Raw genomic sequence first — 23,260 nt, 5'->3', positions numbered from 1 at the left:
TTAGTGTTAAAAATCTAGGCCCAGATTTACTAATGCATTGCACCAGCGCAAAGCCGCACAAAGTGGCACATGATATTCATTAAGCAGAGCAAAATCAAATTTTTGCTGGAAAGGTGCCATTTCCTTAGCATGACAAGCACCTTGTGCTGCTTTGCATCTCTGTGCATGTGTTAGCGAGGTATTACTTGGGCAAAGCAGCACACAAATATAGGTTTTGACACAAAGCCTTATTTAATAAGATCAAGCCTTGCATCAAAAACTAACACATCCTCGAAGCAGAGGATAAGAAGGAATTTTTGTTTTCGTTTTGCAAAAAATCAGATGCATTGTGTGCCTTTTGAAGTGCGCAGCACACATCCAGTGTGTGGGATCTGTCTTTGTTTGTCTAGATATAGGAATTTGTACTGGAGGGGTATGCTTCTAATACAAATCCTGTCCAAGACAGCGCAACCTGATCTGTGTGAGGGCTGTTCGCCACGCAAGGCAGCCTTTTACAATGCCAGGGCAGCTAATAATAGAAGTAGCAGAACAATGTAGCAGATAAGGATCTGTGATGTCTTTTCTCGACCGTGCATCAACTAGCATAGCAAATTTGGCTATTGTTCTTTGTTGAGTGAAAAATTAATAAAATCTGTGTCTTTTTAAATAATATTTACCTTGAAACAGTCAATGTCTATGCATTTTGCATGCTGGCTAAAAAAAGTTTGAGAGCATTTTTTTATAATGTAAAAATGTATTATTAAGAGTCTGGTGCCTTTAGTCATAGTTATTACCTTCTCTTGCCTTTACACCAACGTTGAAATTCTTGTATTCTCACTCTAGTCTTAGCAAATTGAGATGCTGGAGCCAAGTTGTAGTAGTGGTGAAAGTTGTAATTATAATTTATTTTCTAAACAATAATTTTACATTCTAAAAATCTTTTAAATTCAATTGAGCTAACTTAGTGCCCACAGCAATTCACCTATCAAAGGTTAATATGGGGCAAAGCAATGGAAACCAATGTGGTCATAATAAAGAATAGAATATATCACACAATGCAATATTGTGATACGTGTTGATGTTTTTCATTTTAGACAAAAACAATTTAACGCAAAATAAACAGCAGGTTTAGTGCCTTAGGCCTGATGTACAAAAAACGTTTGCATTTTCAAACCCTGCATTCTAAAAATCAGAGAATTTTGAGTTGTATAAAACTTGTTGCACAAGTGGAACACATCTTTAAGATATGTAAATAGTGTTTTGTGACCCTTTATGAATTGCAAATAGGCAGGGGCATGAAAGGGTTGCCGCTTCCTTTTTTGGGAATTGCAAATGAATGATTCAATCCTGTAAAACTAATATTGTTGTTGCAAGCCATTAATTGGATACTGACACCTCGAAGTGGGAGGTGTATGATTTCCAAAGGGGAAGCTATCCACATGGACAGCTTCCCCTTTACGAACCGTTTCAAGCTGTGTCACGGGGATTAAGCAGTGGTCTACAGGGCCACTGCTTACTCCCTCTTATGTGTTTTTAAGTTGGAGTTTACTTAAAAAGCAGGACCTGTCCCTTTAATGGAAAAAGGCTGCTTTAAAACAAATGTTTCACACTTGGGAAAACGAATGCAAGGATGGTTGTTTGCTCAAAGTGGCAGGCCAGAGTGTGTCACAAATTGCAACCATTCAAATTAATTTCATTAAAAAGGTTATTTTGTGACATCCTCCGAATGTACAATTTGAGATGTGATGGAGTGTCCTTTGCACAACACATAAACCTATATTGACAGCAAAATAAAAATGTGGACTTTGCACACGTCTAGAAAAACAACATTGAAACTGAGAAAGCTGATGTACCACTGCCGTAAAAGTGTGCTTGACAAGGTAGAAACAGTAGGATTAATAAAATAGTGAATTTAAGATGTTTTAGTTACTGATTACCTTATATTCTTAAGAAAGATGTCATGAAAACTAATGATGAAACTTAGCATTTCTATTGACTTCATTGAAGAGTGTCATAACAAACTTGACATTGGTGCAATTTGTGCACTCAATGTGCTAAATGTCTGAAACTTTCAGTATAAATGTCTAACGTTATAAAGATCATTGATATATAGAAACGATGTTATTTTAATGATTTTTAGAGTTAGTGTACATGTTGCTACTTTTTGAAATTGTGGTAGTAGGCCACAATTAGAGTTGAACATATCTATGTAACAATCACTAACAACTTTATCAAATGCTTCTATATGATGTGTTTGATTTATTTTTGCTATGTTAGTGCTTAATTAGGCGTTTTATTTTACTAAATAAAGAATGCTAACTTTAAAATATGTTTGAGATGTCTTTTCTCCTTAGGCTGCATTATTTCATAGCCTTTTGCAATGGACTTTGATATGTTTCCTCAAGTTTACTCAAATTCTAGATGCAATATTCTTTAAGAGACAAGAGACTTTCTTACAGCATCCCTTTGAGCATGAATTGTGGGAATTCGACCTTTGAACTATATCCATTGAGAGCAACAAAGTAAATAAGCTTTTTATCAACTAACCTGTGAGGACTGAATGGACAGTCGTTTCTCATGATGTGCATGGGAAAATATGCTGGAGTATCGGTTTGTACCTGAAGACCTTAAGAATAATCACATGACTATCAGACCATTGTGGCCCAACCATTGATGTCATAGTGATAAATATGAACTATAAGCAGTGCCATTACTAGGAGGAGGGAGGCTTCTTCATTCACACTTTCTAGCCCCAAGCCTGACTTCCATACATCCTCTTTCATGCACTTGCCTTTTTTCCTTGCTGATGAACTTGCCTGTTGGATGATTTAGAGCAGTTTCATCAGAGATCAGACTTGAACTTTCCTGATTTATGCTCCATTCACCTTGCCCATGCCTATGGACTTTCCCCTAGTGAACTATAACTTGAGCCCTTTTTCCATGCTAAGAGAACCTTTGTGAATCTATTCTCCTGCCTTTGTTGATGTTAGAAATCTCTAATCTTAATAATCCTTTATTGGGTGAATAAATTTAACAATAGATTTACTTTGAATAAATGTGTAACTTTATATTTTGTGCTGTAAGATATATGGCTGACCTTCTTAAAATGTTACTTATATGCATTAATTTTGGATCTTTTTCAAATTATCTAGAATCAAGTCTTTATTTGTGCCTTGATGTTATTTCCACAGAAACTGTGTTCACAATTAACTGACTGATTTTTAAATGCCTAATAGTGACAATCATGATTATTTTCAGAACATTAGGTTCCTTTGGTCGTGTGCTCTTGTTCTGTCTAGCCACAGCAGAGCTCTTAGTTTGTATGATGCTTGTCAGACTAAGCTTCTTTAGGAGGTTGGGTCTTCCAATTGCAATACTCTATTTTTACAACATGGTTCCAATTTGTGAGTTAGATACCAATTATTGGTTCTCCTTGGATTGAACATCCTGATTTCTCAACCCTCACTATGACAGAGAAAGGCCCATTGGAGGACCATCGCCTGTGAAGAGAAGTATTGAATCTGAGTAAAAATTCTACCCCTATGGGACCCGTAGAAGTGTAAGGTTAAATTCAAAGTTCATTGCTTCCTATGCAACAGAGGAGACTCATTCATATACAGGTAGCTTTACAAATGTCATACTTAATCACAAAGCAAACAATGGTACAAATTGCAAATTCTGGTTTGCTAATGGCTGCTTTTACATTGAAGCCTAGGGCACGCATGTGATGTTAAGTCATATGTAAATTCTTAAAGATATATTGAACACAATTTCAAACGTCTTCTTGCTGTATACTTTTCATATAATTTTGTATTTCTTTATACTAAATTAATATTATAACGTGTTAACACCCATCTGAATATGTGTTGTAATATGTAAAACATTCTACAGGAAATTATACCATTCAAAACACTTCAAAGTTAACTTGTTTCCTAGTTTACGTACGAATTGCAAAACACTAGTCTTTCTATTTTGTGGGGTTTTTTGCTGCTTAGTTCAAATTTGGAGTGATAACTGAACAGGAAGTGATTGTCTTGTGTACATAAAGTGTTTATAACCAACAAAGTTCACGTTTTTTAATTTGCACATAGCATGGCACAGAATGTTTCCATTATCATGCTTAAAATATTTTATGCCATAGAAATGTTGCTTTTTCCCACTTTTGTTTTAGGTTTGGTAAACCTTTAGAAAATGAGTGTGCAACCAGCAATTAGGAGTCCACCTACATAGAAGCAGGGAAACCGATGTACACAAAATGAGAGAAAGAGTTCTCCCAAAGGTTGATAATGGAGGCATGGCACTGGTGTCGGTGCTGGATCTGCGTGTTGCACTCAGCATTATAGATCATGATGTTTTATTACATTGATGAAAATAAGCATGAGGCACCTCCAATGTGAGTATCAGTCATATATATCGTCTAATAGATATGCAAAGATGTGCATTGTGCCCACTGAAACGGTGGTGCTATGCTTCAGATTAGAATGCGTCACAGGACTCTTCTCTCCTCCTTTAATGCTAACCTCTTGGCACACCCAACGCTGTAGGCAACTCATCCTAATGAATACTCAGCAAACTTAATGCTAACTCTATCATTAAGACCACCGCTTGTTTTGAGTAATAAAGAGTGGAACATGTACCACTAATGTCTTCTTGGCACTGAAATACATTCACCAAAATACGTCTAGTACCCCCAAAAAACAGACTCTTACACCATGAATAAAATAACAACGTTTTCAGAGCTTTCCGAATGTCAGATAGTGTTCAGGTTTCTATATCTGAAAAGGGGATTGTTCAAAAATGTAAAAGAATTAAAGATGTATGTCCTCCTCATGCTGTGTATCTGCTTTGTCTTAAATGCAAACAAATTCCCTGAGCACTAAGATCTGGTGGGGACTTTGGGTCACAGTAGTTGGACAAGCTAGAAAATGTTTACTAGGCACAGGCCATTAAAGTGGATCTTCCTATTTACAGCAAGCTAGTGCAGAACACTCCTCGTGTGAGACATTAATGTGAAAAGTCATTCAGGCTCACCAGTTTTAGCCTGTAGGATGCGTAAGATGGCCTTTGCTATAGTCCAACTCAGAAGGTGCGCACGGAGCTTCCCTAGGAGCAGAGGATTCCTTTGAGATACAAAGTAAGGCCCTTCTAAAGAGGTGCAGGACATAGGAACAAATTTTGCAGACAGTGGTAGCCTCTGCACTTAGAAAAGCATCTTGTTCAAGGATGATTCCAATGATTCTAATTTGTGAACAAAACTAGAAGAAGTCTGGTATCAATATCATGATCCACCTTATCTCTTCATAATTTACATTCTGTTACCCACTATCTCAATTATCAATCTCTTCCTGACCCCCCTACCACATTTTATCAGCTCGTTCAAAATGAAATCGTACAATAAATGCCTTTAACATACATAATATTATTAAATTGGAAAATCCTACGCACATACCCTCATCTAGACATGACGAGTGTGTCGGTTTTATTGATGACTGTATGATGATGAACCATTTCAATTCCTCCAAAACTACCGTCCTCCAAGTATATGGCCCACAAAACTAGAAACACTACCAACAACATAAAGCGTATGGGGTTAGACATCTCCAAGTAACCATAAACTCCAACTTATCCCTAATCCTATAAGTGAATGAAGTTACAAAGGGTGCATTCTGCACAACCAAACTCTTCAGTGCATTTTCCGACACCACAGATAGTCACAGAAATTGCAGGCCACTCACACCATTTTTTTGTGGTGGGCAGACTACATAAATGGCATGTACATAGCTGCTCCCAGTGTTCTACCATGTAAAGGATTGAAAACACCACAGCAAAACTGTTACTAAATCTCAATTCAAAGGAACACAGGACACCAGTGCCCTATGCATTGCATTGACTACCCCTAGTTAGATGCTCAGGGCCAGATATCTCATTATATTGCATTGCCCTTGCATTACGCATGGTGTCACAAGGGCAAATCAATACTTAAACCAGATTTACCAAGCAATCCAAGACCACCTTGCATAGCCCTGCGTTGCTTTGTACATGTGGAGTAACGCAAGGCAGTACAAGTTGTTATTTTGGGTTACTCTGCCATGGGAAGGTATTCCATGGTTGAAGCGCTGCATGTTCCCACGCATCCACCCATGGATTTTGGCTCATTCCCAGATTTACCATGGCTGGTAAAACTGGGAATGCGTCAAAATGCTACACCTTCCCTGGGGAGTTGCAACAAGGAGAAATATTTGTATTCTTCCCGTTGTTTCCTCTGTCTAAGTGTGCTGTATTCTGTAGCAACTCAGAAAGAGGGAAAATGCCTGTAAGAAATATTTTTGTGGAGGAAGGTGTTCCTTCCTGCACAAAAACAATCCTGCAAGGGGCCTGTGTTTGAGTGCCAACACAGGCAGAGAGCAAGAGTTCACCTTATTTTGTAAATATGACACATTCCTGCCCTCTCTTTTTCATGCAGCGCAGCAAGTTGTCATGCTGCATTGCGCATACTGTTGAATAATCTGGTCCTCTCTATTTAAGGCACTATGCATAGGCCCCAGAGACATCTAAGAAACATGTCGGAGGTTCAAATAAGCTAAATTTCGGATAGATAGATAGATAGATAGATAGATAGATAGATAGATAGATAGATAGATAGATAGATAGATAGATAGATAGATAGATAGATAGATAGATAGATAGATAGATAGATAGATAGATAGATAGATAGATAGATAGATAGATAGATAGATAGATAGATAGATAGATAGATAGATAGATAGATAGATAGAGTGGCTAAGATAAGGGGAGATAGATAGATAGATAGATAGATAGATAGATAGATAGATAGATAGATAGATAGATAGATAGATAGATAGATAGATAGATAGATAGATAGATAGATAGAGAGACAGACAGAGAGACAGACAGAGAGACAGGTAGATAGACAGGTAGATAGACAGATAGATAGATAGATAGATAGATAGATAGATAGATAGATAGATAGATAGATAGATAGATAGATAGATAGATAGATAGATAGATAGATAGATAGATAGATAGATAGATAGATAGATAGATAGATAGATAGATAGATAGATAGATAGATAGATAGATAGATAGATAGATAGATAGACAGACAGAGAGACAGGCAGACGGAGAGACAGACAGAGAGACAGGCAGACGGACAGACAGACAGACAGACAGACAGGCAGGCAGGCAGGCAGACCGACAGACCGACAGACAGACAGACAGACAGACAGACAGACAGACAGGCAGGCAGACAGACAGACAGCTAGATAGATAGATAGATAGATAGATAGATAGATAGATAGATAGATAGATAGATAGATAGATAGATAGATAGATAGATAGATAGATAGATAGATAGATAGATAGTTGGTTTTTATAACATTGTCTGTATAGCTTGCTCCTTACATAAACTGCTGCAAAACAAATAATTTAGTTAGACGACAGCTCTCACTGTATGTAAAAAACTCCAAATAAAATTAAAAAACATACACCAGGCCGTAGATTGAGAGCAGTAATATTGGATGTGTTTCAATTTGAATATGATTGGGTAGTGTGCATGGTGCGTTTTTTTTCCTATAGTTCTTTTTTATTTCCTTGTAATCTTTAGGTTGTCATTTATATCAACAATGCATGTTTGTATTGTTAAAATAAAAAAGTTGGAATAAAATAGAAACAAGGGAGTGAGACGGACTGGTAATTCGATTCCAAGAGCCACAGCTGATATAAGAAAGGAATAATTGTGAGATCATGTGAATGTTCCGAGGGCCCTTGATTAATGCCCAGGATAAATGAGCTTGGGCATTAATGCAAGACCCTGTAACTCGAGCAGCTCCTAATGTGCTGTGATTCTTCAAAGCAGCTGCATGGTGGCCCTCACAGTACAGAGGTACATACAGTCCCACATGATAATAGGCTTTCTGTTTCGGACCTAATGCAGGTACTCGAACTTATTTCGATACATTATTTAAAAGTGTTTTTTCTCCAACCCGCAACCCCATTGCCTTGAACACCTAAAAAAAGCATGGCACTTTGAAGGTTTCAGAAAGCATCTTCTTTTTTTGTAGCGAGGTTTTCTCACTGGATACCTTCTTCCTTCAAAAAGTTTGGATGTTTAATTAAAAACATGCTCTTTTAACAGGCGGAGAACGACACAAAGAGGGGCTGTACAAAGTTCCTTCAATCTGACTAGGTCAACACCTTAATGCAGATGTCTTTCAGGTCAGTTTTTATTAAAGTTGTATTATGATTTTTACTGTAGCCCTCTTTTCTGCCTTTTTGAAACCAGACCCTGCTTGATAAAAGCATCATTTGCTTAAAGGCGCAGTTTGACAACACCACTAATGGGTCCAATAACAAAATAACATATCAGACTCAATAGATGTACAGTAGACTAGATCAGTGATATAATGGGGTGGGGAGAAATGTCGTACCAACTAGTGTAACGGATGTTAAAGTCTCAGACCATCATCAGCACAGCCAGGTATTAATCTTTGTAAAATTAGTTTTTGTAAAAATATATATGCTTATAAATAAATTTGCATTTTTTCACCATTGCCATAATGCCAATTCATAATGCTATGTAAGAGAACCTACAGACACATAATTCCCAAATGTCAATAGCTATTTCATGCTCTCACGATGCAAAGCAAATACGAAAAGTCCAAAGTTATTTAACAACATAATAACAATCTTGACATAATTTGTAGTCATATGTAATTCAATTTAATTGAAAAGTTAATATAGTGGATTAGGTAAATGCGATCAATACGTAGTAGAATCTCCTACCTTCCAACTGTTCTCTTTATCAAAAATCAGCCCCTGTTTGGCACATTGGAAAAGTCACTCTGCTCTCCTTTGGGCAAAAATCTATTTTATTGCTTTGATTCGTTTTCCATTAGCCAATGAATAAAGAACCCTGCAGTGGGGAATCTCGGGATTGGGTAAGACAGAAATGAATTCTTCTGCTGAAATGTGAGGATATGCAAATGATTTTGATTGAATCTGGGGGTTTCTTGTTCTACTGTTGGCTCTGCTCCAGGAAAGGAAAACTACTGAGGATCAGAATGGAATTGTAGTGGTTGTTAATGTTCTGTAACAAGGGTGTAGAAGACAGCAGGAAAGACCTGGCATTTCTTGCGCACCTCCTGTTACTATCCAGAATTGTTTTTAATGGCATGTAAAGGAAAAATAGCCAGTGGTAATAATACCTAAGACAGTGCTACTCAATTTATCCATATTGGAAGAGGGAAACCTGGCAATTTAGCTGGACTGGCCGGGGAGTGGAGTGCTAGTGAGAAGCATCGGTGGTGGGGCGGGGTGCTAGTGTGAAGCTTTGCTGCCGCTTTGTTACAGCGGGCCGGTATTGCAGCATCCTTTAACAAAAGCAGCCCCCACCACTCCAAAACCATCCCCCCACCCTTCCAACCCACCGAGAAATCGCCCGGTGCCCGCTACGGTCAGTCCGGCCCTGCCATCTGTGATGGTCTGTATGTCAAAATATCGTCTACAGAAATATCAACTGCCATAAATATTATGTTCTAAATTTCGTTCATAAAAATAGCGACCAATGGGATGCAAATTTTCCATTACTAACCTCAATAGAGTGATATGTTTGACGAGATATTTAAGACACGATATTTAAGTCAGACAGTATCCTGACAACTATATTCCGGTACCACACCGTGTGATAAAGATAGGAGCAGTAATCCTCTGAAACACTGTACTGGGACACAGTGCTAAGTATCAGGGTGAAAGGAGTTTTGAGATTCTGGGGCATATTTATGAAAAAAACATGCAGCACATCAAGCCACATTGCTGTGCTACGTGATAAAGAAAGGGCAGGAATGCTCAGTGTTTAACATTATATGGCGCATTCCTGTCTTTTCCCTGCACTGGTGCACAATGTGCTGCCTAGGGCCAATGCATGCACACTTGCACCACGGTGGACGGGTGCTTGCTTTGTGATCAGGATTGTTTTTGTGCAGGAAGGGACCCTTTCCTGCACAAAAACAATCCCCTGAGGCATTAGGCATTTCTGTGTCTGCTGCAGCATACAGCACAATTAGAAAGAAGAAAAAACGAGGAGAAATAAAGACATTTCTCCTTGTTACGCCTCCCCTCGGGATGCGTAGCATTTTGACGCATGCCAAGGTTTACCAGTAACGGTAAATCTGGGAATGTGTTAAAATCCATAGGTGGATGTGTGAGAATACCCAGGCTCTAGTCATGGAATGCCTCCCTGAGGCAGAGTAACGCAACACAGTGACTTGCGCTGCATTGCTTTACTCTAGATTTATCAAGTCACTCTGGGCCAAGCAAGGTGGACCTGCATGGCTTAATAAATCCAATTTAAGAGTTGCATCACTCTTGTGCCCCTTTGCATATCCCAAGGATGACACAACTCTTTGATAAATTTGACCCACATTTTTATTAGATTACATCTGTGGTCGTATTCACAAAAATTTAGACGATACCAGATAAGACCGAGCAATACATACATCTGGAATGATGCTATGCACAGGTGTATACATTTTACATGTTCCAAATGTATGTGAAAACTTGAAATTTTTTATTGCAGAACTTGTGCCACATTTGTGGATGCCCACAGTCCTAAATGTACACACAGTTTGATCAAAAGGAAGTTTCCTTTTTTTTTTTTATTTTATTGAAGGAAGAACAAGTAACACATGTTATACATTTCAAGAAAACAAAGTATATAAGTAGTTACAATATTAATTAGGTAAGCAATTTATAGACAGAAAAACGTTAGAAGCAGAGATCTGACAAATACTAAACTTTGACAAAAATAGTAGAAAGAAAAAAAGAAATAAAGTCTAGCAAATAATATACCAATATTTAAGCTGGCTTGGTTTTCTTTCTAGTTCATATAGATCATGATTCAAAGAAGTTTAACCAAATTTTTTCCTTCTTTTGTAGAGCCTTGAGGCCCCTATGTCTTGCTAATGACAGTTGCATGGTGTTGATTTCTTTCATCAAGAGCTACCAATCGAAGACATCTGGGATATCCTTAGATATCCATAATCTAGCGATAACTAGCCTGGCACATGCAAAAATAATAGTTATTAGTTCTTTATAGGGACAATTCGTTTCCTGGATATCTAGTAAGACCAATTGTGCTGAGAATGGTGGTGTGGCAATTTGTTTGGTATTTAAGATTTCAGACAGTCCTTTCCAAAATAACAAGAGCGATGGGCATGATAAAGCATATGTTCTATGCCTGCCGCTTCATGATCACATTTCGGGCACTTAGATTTCTTATTTACTTGATTACCCCGTACCGAACTTGCTATCCTCTGTGGTGTATAATAAAGTTGAGTGATGGTTCTGTACGTCTGTAATCTCAAGCTAGTATACTGGACGATCAAGTTTATGTGACGTAAAGAATATGAGATCTGTGAGGGATTAATATTCATACCCAGTCGGAGAGACCATTTGGCAGCTATTTTCGTGTAGTCTTCGTTTTTGCCCTGTATCAGGTATCCGTACCCTAGACTTATTAATGATTTTACTTTGTTAGAATATAGACATTTAAGTATGTCTGATTCTATCGCTTCCATAATTTTCATTTTAGAGAGCAGATAATCCCTTATCTGAATATATTTAAAGTACATATTATCCCTTAAATTGTAAATAATTTTAAGTGCTTCGAAATCCAAGAAACCGTTTTGACCATATAGATCCCCAGGTGTGTAGATGCCGTGTCTCTTCCAAAGGGAACCTGCTCCATCTGAGAAGATATTAGGAAGCCCTGAATTGTCCCATAATCTGAGCTCTGCGTTGTAAAATGGGATTTTCCCAACAGTCATTATTTGGTCCCAAACTTTTTTGATGTGCCTGGCTGACTTAAATTTCACTCGCTTGAAGTAGTTTGGGTCTTGCAAGCGGTGCAAAAATTGGTTGCTATCCAATCCCAACATAAGCCGGTGAAAAAATAATGGACTGTCATTTTTTAACAGACTTCTAATACGACAAAAGAAAGTAGCTAGAAAATAAAACCTGAAATCAGGAAATGTTAATCCACCCTTTTCTGTTGTCAGTGTTAGCAATTTCAACGCCCTTCTCACTTTTTTGTATGCCCATATGAAGCTGCTACATATACCCTCCAATTTTTTGAAGAAGATGTTATTAGGTTGCAAAGGGATAGATCCAAATAGATATAGCACCTTCGGCAGAATTTTCATTTTTACTAGATTAATACGTCCCAAAAGACTAATCGGGATCATATGCCATTTTTTTAGTGTCTTTTCTGTTTCTTTTAGAAGAGAATCATAGTTTAACGTGATAATTTTATCAACATTGGATGCTAATTTAATGCCTAAATACATCGCGCTTTGACATAAGCCTGGGATCGGTACCAGAGGTTTATAGTTGGCTATTACCTGCGTTTTACCTACATTTAATTTGTAGCCTGAAACATGGCCGTAATGAACAGCTTCTTTTATTATTTCAGGTGTAGCTTTTACTAGGTCTGTGGTGAATACAGCTATATCGTCTGCAAAAGCAGTGATTTTCAAACTCTCTCCGCCATGTACAAATGAGTGAATATTTCCTTGCATAGTTAATGCATTTAAAAATGGCTCCAAGGAAAGAGCGAAGAGCAGGGGAGACAAAGGGCACCCTTGTCTGGTTCCCCTCCCTATTGCAAAACTCCTTGACTCTTTTCCCCCATAGCTGATTATAGCCTACGGGCTGTCATATAGTGAACAAACCCACTGTAGGTATTTACCCTGAATGCCTAATTTCTTTAATGCCTCCCACAAATACTCCCACCCCACTCGGTCGAATGCTTTTTCGGCATCTAACATAACCATTCCGAGTGGGGTGAGGGTAGTCGAGGCGACATCAAAGGCTGTAATCGCTGTATTCACATGGGCCGGTGTATCTCGCCCTGTCACAAAACCATGTTGTTGTGGGTTGACCAAAGTCGGCATAATGGGTGCTAAGCGATTTGCTAGTATCTTAGAAAAGATTTTAGCATCTGCGGTGAGCAGTGAAATCGGCCGGTAGGAGCCACAGTCTTCCGGTGTTTTTTGTTTTTAGAAAAAATACTATTTTGGCTACTTTCCATGACATAGGGACTTTTCCCAGACTAACTATAGAATCGATGACATTTTCTAACAAAGGTATTAATTCTTCTGCACAAACCTTATATAGTTCCATGGGCAGATTGTCCTCCCCAGCAGCTTTTCCCGGTGGTAAGGCTAAGATCGCTGCATTTATTTCAGATTGTGATATTTTTGAATTAAGAAGTTGCAATTTTTCCTTAACAGTATCTTTTGATATAGGCATATATTTATCCAAATATTGTGTGATTCTAGCTCTAGAAGGAGTATTATCAGGAGTGTATAAGCTCTGGTAGTAATTAACAAACTGACCAAGGATTTGTTCTGATTGAACATATTCTTGTAAATCGGACCCTTTAATCATTTTGATGTTAGTTCTCGCCTTTTTATCCGCAACTTTGTATATGAGTATTTCTCCGATTCTATCTCCTCCTTCATATTGGTTTAATTTATATTTGTGTATTTTAGAACAATATCTGTCTCTTAACGTCTTTTTAAGAGAAGATTGTAATTTCAATAGTTCAAATCTTATCTCCTCGATATTTCCATTTAGTAACTTTGTCGGTTAATTTCTGCTCCAATAACAATATATCTAAAGTAGCTTTTTTGGTAGTCCTACGATTTTCGGCATTGAGTCTGTATATGAATTGTTGAGTAAACCCCCTTATACTGCAATTATATGTGTCCCAAACGACATCAATTTTGGCTAAATTATTATTCAATTCATAAATTCTTTAATATGTTTCTTTAGGGTAGTGATAAAGCCAGTCAGTAAATATCTCGGGAATGTAAATTGTCTTAAATCTGGCCTCGACTCACCATTCTCGAATTCTAATAGTAATGGATTGTGATCGGAAGTAATCCTTAGACACAGTTCAATCTTACAATTACTTTACTCGATCGGTTGCCCACACCATATCAATTCTCGAGAAAGATCTATGGGGCGATGAATAGTATGTGTGTCCCGCTAAGTTAGGGTGTTTATAACGCCATACATCTTTAATGTTAAGCAGTCTACCTAACTCAAGAATCGCAGATCTGACCTTACGCATCCTGCGTGGAGAGCCGTGTCCGGTATAATCAATTTTATAATCAATTACGCAATTGAAGTCTCCCATCACTAATGTTTCTCCCTCCCACTCTAGTAGCTCAATACTTAAGTATTCAAATAACTTGGGGTCGTCTATATTAGGGCCATAAACCAAACATAAAACAAACTTCTGGTGTTCCATCTGAACTTGTGCTATCACCCACCTCCCCCGTGTATCTGATGATTTTTTTATTATTTCTATCACTAATCCTTTCTGTTTTAGTATGGCCACCCCCCTAATGGAGGCACCCAAGGTTGTACACACCACAAGCTCATACCCCATTTGTGAAAGCAATTTCCTGTCTTGGTAGCTGATATGAGTTTCTGGGAGAAGAGCGAATTGAGGTTTATACATAGCCAACTCTTCTTGAACCAGGGATCAAAAGGAAGTTTCCAATGGGGTCTTCACCAAAAGAGAGAATGATAACAGAATAAAATGAGTTTACTTATGGAGTGGTCGATCAATATCAAAGTATAGTTTTGCAATATGAGTATTTAATTTCAAAAGTAGAATGTTAATGTATTATTAAAGGAAAATGATTAAATAATGGGGAGTTGCATGACCGCACAAATCAAGATGGACACCACGGAGTGACCTCTGTGATTTTGGCCCGCTTTACGACAATTTTCAAAGCTAAAAGGGCTATATTTCAAATGAAAATGGTACCTGGAGTCTTTTACTAGCAACAGCTTCCATTGGAGGTGTTTTTCTCTGGTTTTTGGTGAGGTTGAAGGAGTTTTGTGGAGAAGCACCTTTAAACAGTGCTTGCACTCAGGTATTGCCAAATTTCTCTGTCAGGAGGGCGGAACCACAGGCAGGAAAGGGCGCAGCTGTGGCCTGGATTCTACCACAGCTGATTTTAGCTACTGCACAGTGCTAAATTATACTGCTTCAGATCTAAAGGATTGGAAATTATAATTTGAACAGATTATTGCCTTAAATATTTAACTTGTTACTATGGAGGGTAAAAATACTCCTTTGGTACTAAACAAATGTAAAAAAAACACTTCACCTTCACCAGTCAAGTCTAAAATTGTAGACTCTTGTGAACCTTCCTTAGCTGATTTGTTTGATGAAATGCAGGCTATTCGTTCTAACACAGACACTATTGTGTCAGAAATAAAGTATTTGTGCAAAGACATGTCAAGTATTTCAATGAAGGTTTCCGACAATGCAATTAAAATTCGAGACAACAAAATTAAGGGGCCGATTAGGATGGCGGACGGACTTTGTCTGTCCGACATCCTGTCGTGGCAAGGGACCGTCCGTCATAATGGCGGAGGTCCCATGCGCCGAATTAGGATGCACCCGCCACAGTGGCGAGTGCATCCCGCATTTTTAGCATAGCTAAAAATGCATTTTGTGCATTTCAAAGCACAACATGACAGGCACCGCGTGGTACCATAGGTACCCCCCTTGTGCATCCCCCACCCCCCCCTTCACCCTGGGGGCCCGCAACTGGCCCCCAAAGCAAAGACCATATGCCTTTCCGTGGTGGCATTGGCGCCACAGAAAGGCATTTCCCAAAGCCCATCCTAATATGGCTGGCGGTGTCTGATAGACACCGCCACCATATTAGACCTTTTCCGCCACGGTCGCAAGGCGACCGCGGCGGAAAAGCGGCAGACGGTCTTCCCGTCCGCCGCGGACCCCCCAGCCATCCTAATGTGGTGGGGGGTCATTTCAGGGAGGATGGCGGACGGATTGCGCCTGCCGGGCCAGCGGTGGCTACCGCCAGCCCGGCGAGGGCAATCCGTACGCCTTCCTAATCAGCCCCTAAATTAGATGCTCTTATTCCTGTTGCTATATAGAAGTAATAAACACAGAGCACAATAATCATACACTTAATAAGTCGTATGTCTTCTGTCCGTCCGGACAGGGTTTTTTTTATTTTTCTATTTAAGTTTAAATTTTTCAAGTTTCTTGGAAATGTCAAGCGGGCACAGCCGTGACCTTTAACATACAAGAGACAACAACAAGAAGATGTGAAAAGCAGGAGATCTGTCTGTGCACTTTTGTTTCAGTGAAACAGACTTAGGATATTTACACAAACCACACCATTGCATTATTCAGTGTTTACGTAGAAAGTTTGCATATGGGGTTAAGGGTCGACGTTTCGATGCCTTTCTTAGAATATAGACATCATCATCAGGACATTACATGACATTATTGTTGTCAAGATTTAAAATTTTCCACATTTAGTGGTATCAATACCTCGCTTGAATTAGCGGTACAGGGAGAAATATAATGTCACTATGGCAGACATTCTGAAAGACCGGGTTTCAATTACACGGTTACGCGAGCTTGGGGAGCACAATGGCTATTATAAGGACGGCTCAGCGTTGCCACGGGTCTGCTTAATTCAGATACTCTGTCCATCACCACCCCCTTTATGAATCGTTTTGGCCACCACAAGTGTGGAAGGGTATGCTCAGATGTGAGTCCCTTGCTCACTGCACCATCAGGATTCAAGCAAGCCGGGCCGAAGACGGCTGTAATGCCAGAAACCGGTCCCCGGAAGCTTGTTTCCTTTCCAGTAAAGAATTGGCTTGGTAGTTTGGTCTGCCCTGTTCCCATGATGCACTGGGCCAGGGTCAGACTAATTTGCATGTAGCCAGGTTTTGAGCTGGGATGGTGCAGTGAGCTAAAAAACGGTGATGGATCAAGCCCTGATCTTTTGACTGGGTAGGAGTGTTCTGCTTAATTCAGATACTCTGTCCATCACCACCCCCTTTATGAATCGTTTTGGCCACCACAAGTGTGGAAGGGTATGCTCAGATGTGAGTCCCTTGCTCACTGCACCATCAGGATTCAAGCAAGCCGGGCCGAAGACGGCTGTAATGCCAGAAACCGGTCCCCGGAAGCTTGTTTCCTTTCCAGTAAAGAATTGGCTTGGTAGTTTGGTCTGCCCTGTTCCCATGATGCACTGGGCCAGGGTCAGACTAATTTGCATGTAGCCAGGTTTTGAGCTGGGATGGTGCAGTGAGCTAAAAAACGGTGATGGATCAAGCCCTGATCTTTTGACTGGGTAGGAGTGTTCTGCTTAATTCAGATACTCTGTCCATCATCACCCCCTTTATGAATCGTTTCTTAGAATATAGACATCATCATCAGGACATTACATGACATTATTGTTGTCAAGATTTAAAATTTTCCACATTTAGTGGTATCAATACCTCGCTTGAATTAGCGGTACAGGGAGAAATATAATGTCACTATGGCAGACATTCTGAAAGACCGGGTTTCAATTACACGGTTACGCGAGCTTGGGGAGCACAATGGCTATTATAAGGACGGCTCAGCGTTGCCACGGGTCTGGCGGTCTGGTGCCAGACCGCCAGACCCGTGGCAACGCTGAGCCGTCCTTATGTAATGTCCTGATGATGATGTCTATATTCTAAGAAAGGCATCGAAACGTCGACCCTTAACCCCATATGCAAACTTTCTACGTAAACACTGAATAATGCAATGGTGTGGTTTGTGTAAATATCCTAAGTCTGTTTCACTGAAACAAAAGTGCACAGACAGATCTCCTGCTTTTCACATCTTCTTGTTGTTGTCTCTTGTATGTTAAAGGTCACGGCTGTGCCCGCTTGACATTTCCAAGAAACTTGAAAAATTTAAACTTAAATAGAAAAATAAAAAAAACCCTGTCCGGACGGACAGAAGACATACGACTTATTAAGTGTATGATTATTGTGCTCTGTGTTTATTACTTCTATATAGGGACCAATGTTCTTTGCAATATGTAATGCCCAAGGTCCCTATGCTATACCTTAAGGGTTCCCTTGTTTTGTTGAAACTTATTCCTGTTGCAACAAAGATAGAACCAATGAATAAACTATTGCTAGATTTGGCAGTACAATTTAAGAATTTTTAATTTGCCAGAAGATATGTAAGGTAATGACCGCAGGATGTTCTTAGAAAACCTACTGCCTAGCCTTTTACGGCTAAAATTTACTACAAATTTGGAGATCGACAAAGCTCATAGAATTTCTTCACATAGAATCCCAAATCAAACGAAACCTCTTCAAATGATATTCAAGGTGTTGCGTCATCACCATCTTGTATTAATAAGGAAAGCGTCAATAGAAATTCCATCTTTAAGGGTCAACTGTAATAAATTCATCAAGACTTTTCCAAGGTAACCGTAAAAATACACAAAGAATTTGCTGTTCTTCGTCCAAGATTGAGAAGTTGTGGCTTCAAATATGGACTTTTAGACCCGTCTACCATGCGAATATGGAAAATGAGTTCTCAAAGTCCTTTCAACGTCCGGATGACCTTCGTCTATACTTAGATCAGCAGTCACAGCTCTTCATGGAAACTAATGAAAATGTTGCTTGAGATATTAGATTATTACACAGTTATAGTTAGCCTAACTTGATGTAATTCGCAACAGGGCATGTTTGGATTGGATGTTCTTGCTATGTGTGTGTGTGTTTCAAGAAGTCTATCTCTGTCTATATGTTCTCTTTGTTATATGTTGGTCTGTTTTTCTCTTTTTTCCATTCTATTACTTTCTTTTCAACAGAGCTACGTATATTTTGTCATTTCTTTTAATTCTTTAATTTCCTCTCTACTCAACTTCTTTCCATGATGTCTAATATTCATGGGATTAAACTTGTGTCTTTTAATGTTAAATGTTTACGGCATCCTGTTAAATGTACTAAAGTTTTGGATTACCTGGCTAGGCATCAGGCTGATATTTGTTTATTACAGGAGACTCATATTGATTACACTATTCTAGAGTACATGAACATAAAATGGGTGGGTAATATTATTTCTTCACCTGCCCTCAGTAAGAAAAATTGAGTTGATATCTTATTTGCAAAAAAACTAAAACTTCATAAGTATTCCGATTCTAATGGTCATTTTCTTATAACTAAAATTATAATTGATGACATGGTCGCATATTTCATTAATATATATGGTCCCACGAAGGATGACCCTGAGTTTTGGTCTCTTTTTACGTCAGATGTCTTAACATTGGGTAATGTTCTGCTTATTATTGGAAGTGATTTCAATCTTACAAATCATCATTTATTAGATAGATGTTCTGATATAAAATATCGCCCTCTAAAATTCTTTTTTACTCTTAAATATTTTTTTAAATCAACTAAATTAGTAGATATCTGGTGTTTACATCACGCAACAGACAATTTACTTTTATTTCTTATACTCATTGTTCATTTTCTAGATTAGATTTTTTTATTAATATCCTGTCATTTAGTTCCCTCTATTTCTGAACCCACTGTCCAAAATTTTGATATTTCGGATCATGCGCCTGTCTCATGCATTTTACATCCTACAGTCTCTCAACAGTCTTGAGGAAGATGGCACAGGAACACAAATAATGTTTTTAACAACGACAACAAACCCAAAATCTATCATCAATTCATAAATATATTATGTTTAATCCCGAAGGTTTTACATCAATTGTAAACAGATGGGATGCCTTCTAAGGCGTACATCAGGGGGGTTGCAATTTCAATTATGGCTCATAATAATAAGACAAATAATAGACAAATTCACAAATTAGACAAACAAATTACGAAATATGAACTTTCTTTATTATATCAAGTGACATTAAATACAAACTACAACTGCAAAAACTTTGCAATGAATTGAACTCTATATTATGCACTAGAGCAGGCATACACATCTCTAATTCTAAAGCTAACTTCTGTTTTAATGCTAATAGATCTGGAAGACGTTTAGCAAACTATCTGCATATTAAGAAAGATAAAACTCAAATTAGTGCTATCCACAAATCTGATAGACAAACAGCTATAGCTCATATAGCAATAGTGAATTAATGTATGAATGTTTATTCAGAGTTATATAATAAACCTCCTTCAAATGATTTATCAATTATTGATCATTGTAGCTTACCTCAAATTTCTCAATCAGCTAGAGATAAATTAGATATGCCAATTGATGCTATTAATATTTACAACAAGGGGTGGTGAGGGACAGAGTCTCTGAATTAAGCAGAATACTCTCACCCAGTCAAAAGATCAGGGCTAGATCCAACACCGTTTTTTAGCTCATTGCACCATCCCAGTTTCAGAACCTGGCTGTATGCAAATTAGTCTGTTCCTGTCCCAGTGCATGATGGGAACAGGGCAAACCAAACTAAAAAACGGTGTTGGATCTAGCCCTGATCTCTTGACTGGGTGAGAGTACTCTGCTTAATTCAGAGACTCTGTCCATCACCACCCCTTGTTGTAAATAATTGATGCTATTAAAACACTCAAGTTCCGTATATCTCCAGGCCCAGATGATATTCCAGCAGAATTTTATAAAGAATTTGCTACTCTCCTGTCACCAAATTCATTCAAATGATTTACTCATTTTAGTCTTACAGGAACAACATCAGGGTCTTTTATGGAAGCTTTGATTATAGTCCTTCCAAAACCAGATAAAGACTCCTCTATGGTTTCAAATTATTGTCCTGTTTTCTTGATTAATCAGGATTGTAAACTTTATTCAAACATCCTGGCAACAAGATTAGCTTCAGTGTTGCATTCCATTGTGCATATTGATCAATCAGGTTTAATGAAAAACTGACAGGCAATAAACAATGTAAGATTATTATTACATACAATTGAAAGTGGTGCATCATTAACTCAACCGGCTGGCCTTCTAGCTTTAGATGCACACAAGGCTTTTTATAAAGTGCATTGGCAATATTTCTTTCATACATTGACTGCATGTAATCTGGGTTCCTCATTCATTCGTATCATTTTAGCTTTTTATTCGGGTCTGTCTGCTCAACTTTTTATTAATGATCAGAGGTCTAATGCATTTTTACTTTACATAGGTACTAGGCAAGAGTGCCCGGTTATCGCCTTTACTTTTCTTACTTGAAATAGAAACTATGTTACTTTCAATCAGAAACTCTATGGAAATTGAAGGTCTTACTAATATTAAGGTTCTTATTAAAACCTCTGCATATGCTGATAACGTACTTCTCTATATTTGCAATCCTGCTTCAAGTCCGTCATTATTTAATTTAATTAGTACTTATTCTCAATTTTCAGGATACTCTCTAAATACTAAAAAAAAGTGTTTGTTCCCCTTAAATGTTCATTGTTTACAAGTTATGGTTCCCAACACAGATATAATTTGGGTCAAAGATAAAATCAAATACCTGGGTATATTATTTTCACATAATATAAAACAATCGATTTCATTATACAGTGAATGTATTTTAGACTATATCAGAGAGATTTCAAAAATGGTCTGCACTTCATTTAACCCGGTGGGGAAAGATAGATTCTATTAAAATGGTTATTGCTCAGAGAATCTTCTACTTTCTCTCCATGATGCCTACACAGCTTCCTCTTAAATTCTATAAAAAACTAGATAGCATCATTATCAGATTTATTTGGAATAACAAACCTCCTCATATGAGCTATAAGAAATTGAAGGTAGTCAAGAAAAATTAGGTTTACCTGATTTTGTAAAGTATCGCAAATCATTAATTTTAAAGCAAAGTACATTCTGGTTTCAAGCTGTGACACCTAACAATATTCCTACTTGGCTTAGTATTGAACAAACTTGGTTGCCCTGTTTCCGTTGCCTGCATTAGTCACCATGTCTAATTCAATGAGTTAGCTTCAGAAATCAACAATTGTGATATCTACAAAATTAATATTACATGATCTTGATTCAATTTTTCAATGCCCTATGGCATTCACATTACACACATCTTATTAGCAAAATCCTAGACTTAAGTTAAATAGATCCACAAAAAGTTTGGAGTTCCTAGAATAAAGCTGGAATTTTCTCTCTCTCTCTCTCTCTCTCTCTCTCTCTCTCTCTCCCCTCTCTCTCTCTCTTTCTCTCCCTCTTCCTCTCTCTTCATCACACACACACATCGTTCTCTCTGTCTTTCTCTCTCTCTCCCTCTCTCTCTCTCACACATACAAACTCAAACACAGGTTCATTCATACACCCACACATACAATCAGACAACAGCTTTTCTCATTCTATACCTTTCTCTTCCCTCACCTGAGTGCAGGCCAGTGACCCTGGTCCTTGCTCTTTCTGGTGCAGTTTGGGCAGCAGCTTCAAGAGTAAGGTGGGAGCTGTAGGGACAACTAAACGATTAGTTTATCCAGGGTTTAGTAGATGGAGTGCTACAGGTCTCTTGTGACAGGTCCACCCGAAGACCCGCTCATCTCTCCTCCATTGTGGTCATCTTGCTAAACACATCTCAGACAAACCATCTTCAGTCCAGTGAGTTGGAGTAGGCAGAGGCAATACGGAGGCTGTAGTGAGTGTGTGCTATGATCACAGGAGGCTGTGCACTCCTTCTTGTGAAGTCTAGAATGTGAAAGCCTAGCAGTGCTGACTCCACTGTTCAGTGTACTGTAAATTGTATGCAAAAATCACTTCTCTCCTAGCCATTTTAGTTGATTATTTTCACCTATATTTCACCTCTACTTTACTTTCATTAGAAATTGGTCACACTTGTGCACTAGCCTATAACTGGTAACCTTTGGCCTGGACATTCACACAGGCAAGACTATACAGATAGTTTGCCGCCAGCCAGCCCTGCATCTGATCTTGCATTTGTCACCCCAAGTGCCCAGTTGTCGGTCCCTTGCTCTCCATGCCAGTGGAGTAAAGCTGGCCTGGCTGATGAGGGTTGGTATGGTACCCTGAAACTGGTCCCAAGATGCTTGTTTCTGGTCCAGGGTGGACCCGGCCTGGCAGTTCGGTCTGGACTGTTCCCAAGGGGCGCAGGATCAAGACTGATTTGCATATGGCTGTGAACAAACTGGAATGGCATGGGGAGCTAAAAACTATGGATTTAGGCCAGGATCCCTGTACGGGTGTGAGTGTTTATTTTTTTGTTTTAGAGTTTTATATAGCGCAAACTAGACCCAAGACATCAGGTATCAGAGTGCTTTACATGAGCACCAGTTTCGTTACAGATGGACACATTCATTTTTGTTAGGCACAGGATGATTAAGTGATTTGGCCTGAGTCACAGGATGTTGAGCATCGTTGCCGAGACTCGAACCCGGTTCTCCAGCTTCGAAGTTGACCGCTCTAGCCGTAAGGCTAGATCCTCTG

The 23,260-nt window shown here is 38.6% G+C and overlaps 1 protein-coding gene across 1 annotated transcript in view; it reads right to left on the bottom strand.

Annotated features, from left to right (window-relative positions):
• The window catches only part of OTOL1 (otolin 1), a 54,733-nt gene extending 45,910 nt beyond the window's left edge, over positions 1-8,823 (bottom strand). The window contains exon 1 of the mRNA XM_078665381.1: positions 8,782-8,823. The gene's annotated coding sequence lies outside the window, so the exon portion shown is untranslated. The remainder of the gene's footprint in view (positions 1-8,781) is intronic.
• Between the last annotated feature and the right edge of the window lie 14,437 nt (positions 8,824-23,260).

Source organism: Lissotriton helveticus, chromosome 11, assembly GCF_964261635.1.
Source record: "Lissotriton helveticus chromosome 11, aLisHel1.1, whole genome shotgun sequence".
Taxonomy (NCBI): Eukaryota; Metazoa; Chordata; class Amphibia; order Caudata; family Salamandridae; genus Lissotriton; species Lissotriton helveticus.
The sequence above is the reverse complement of the archived record's forward strand: the minus strand, read 5'-3'. Positions and strand labels throughout refer to the sequence as shown.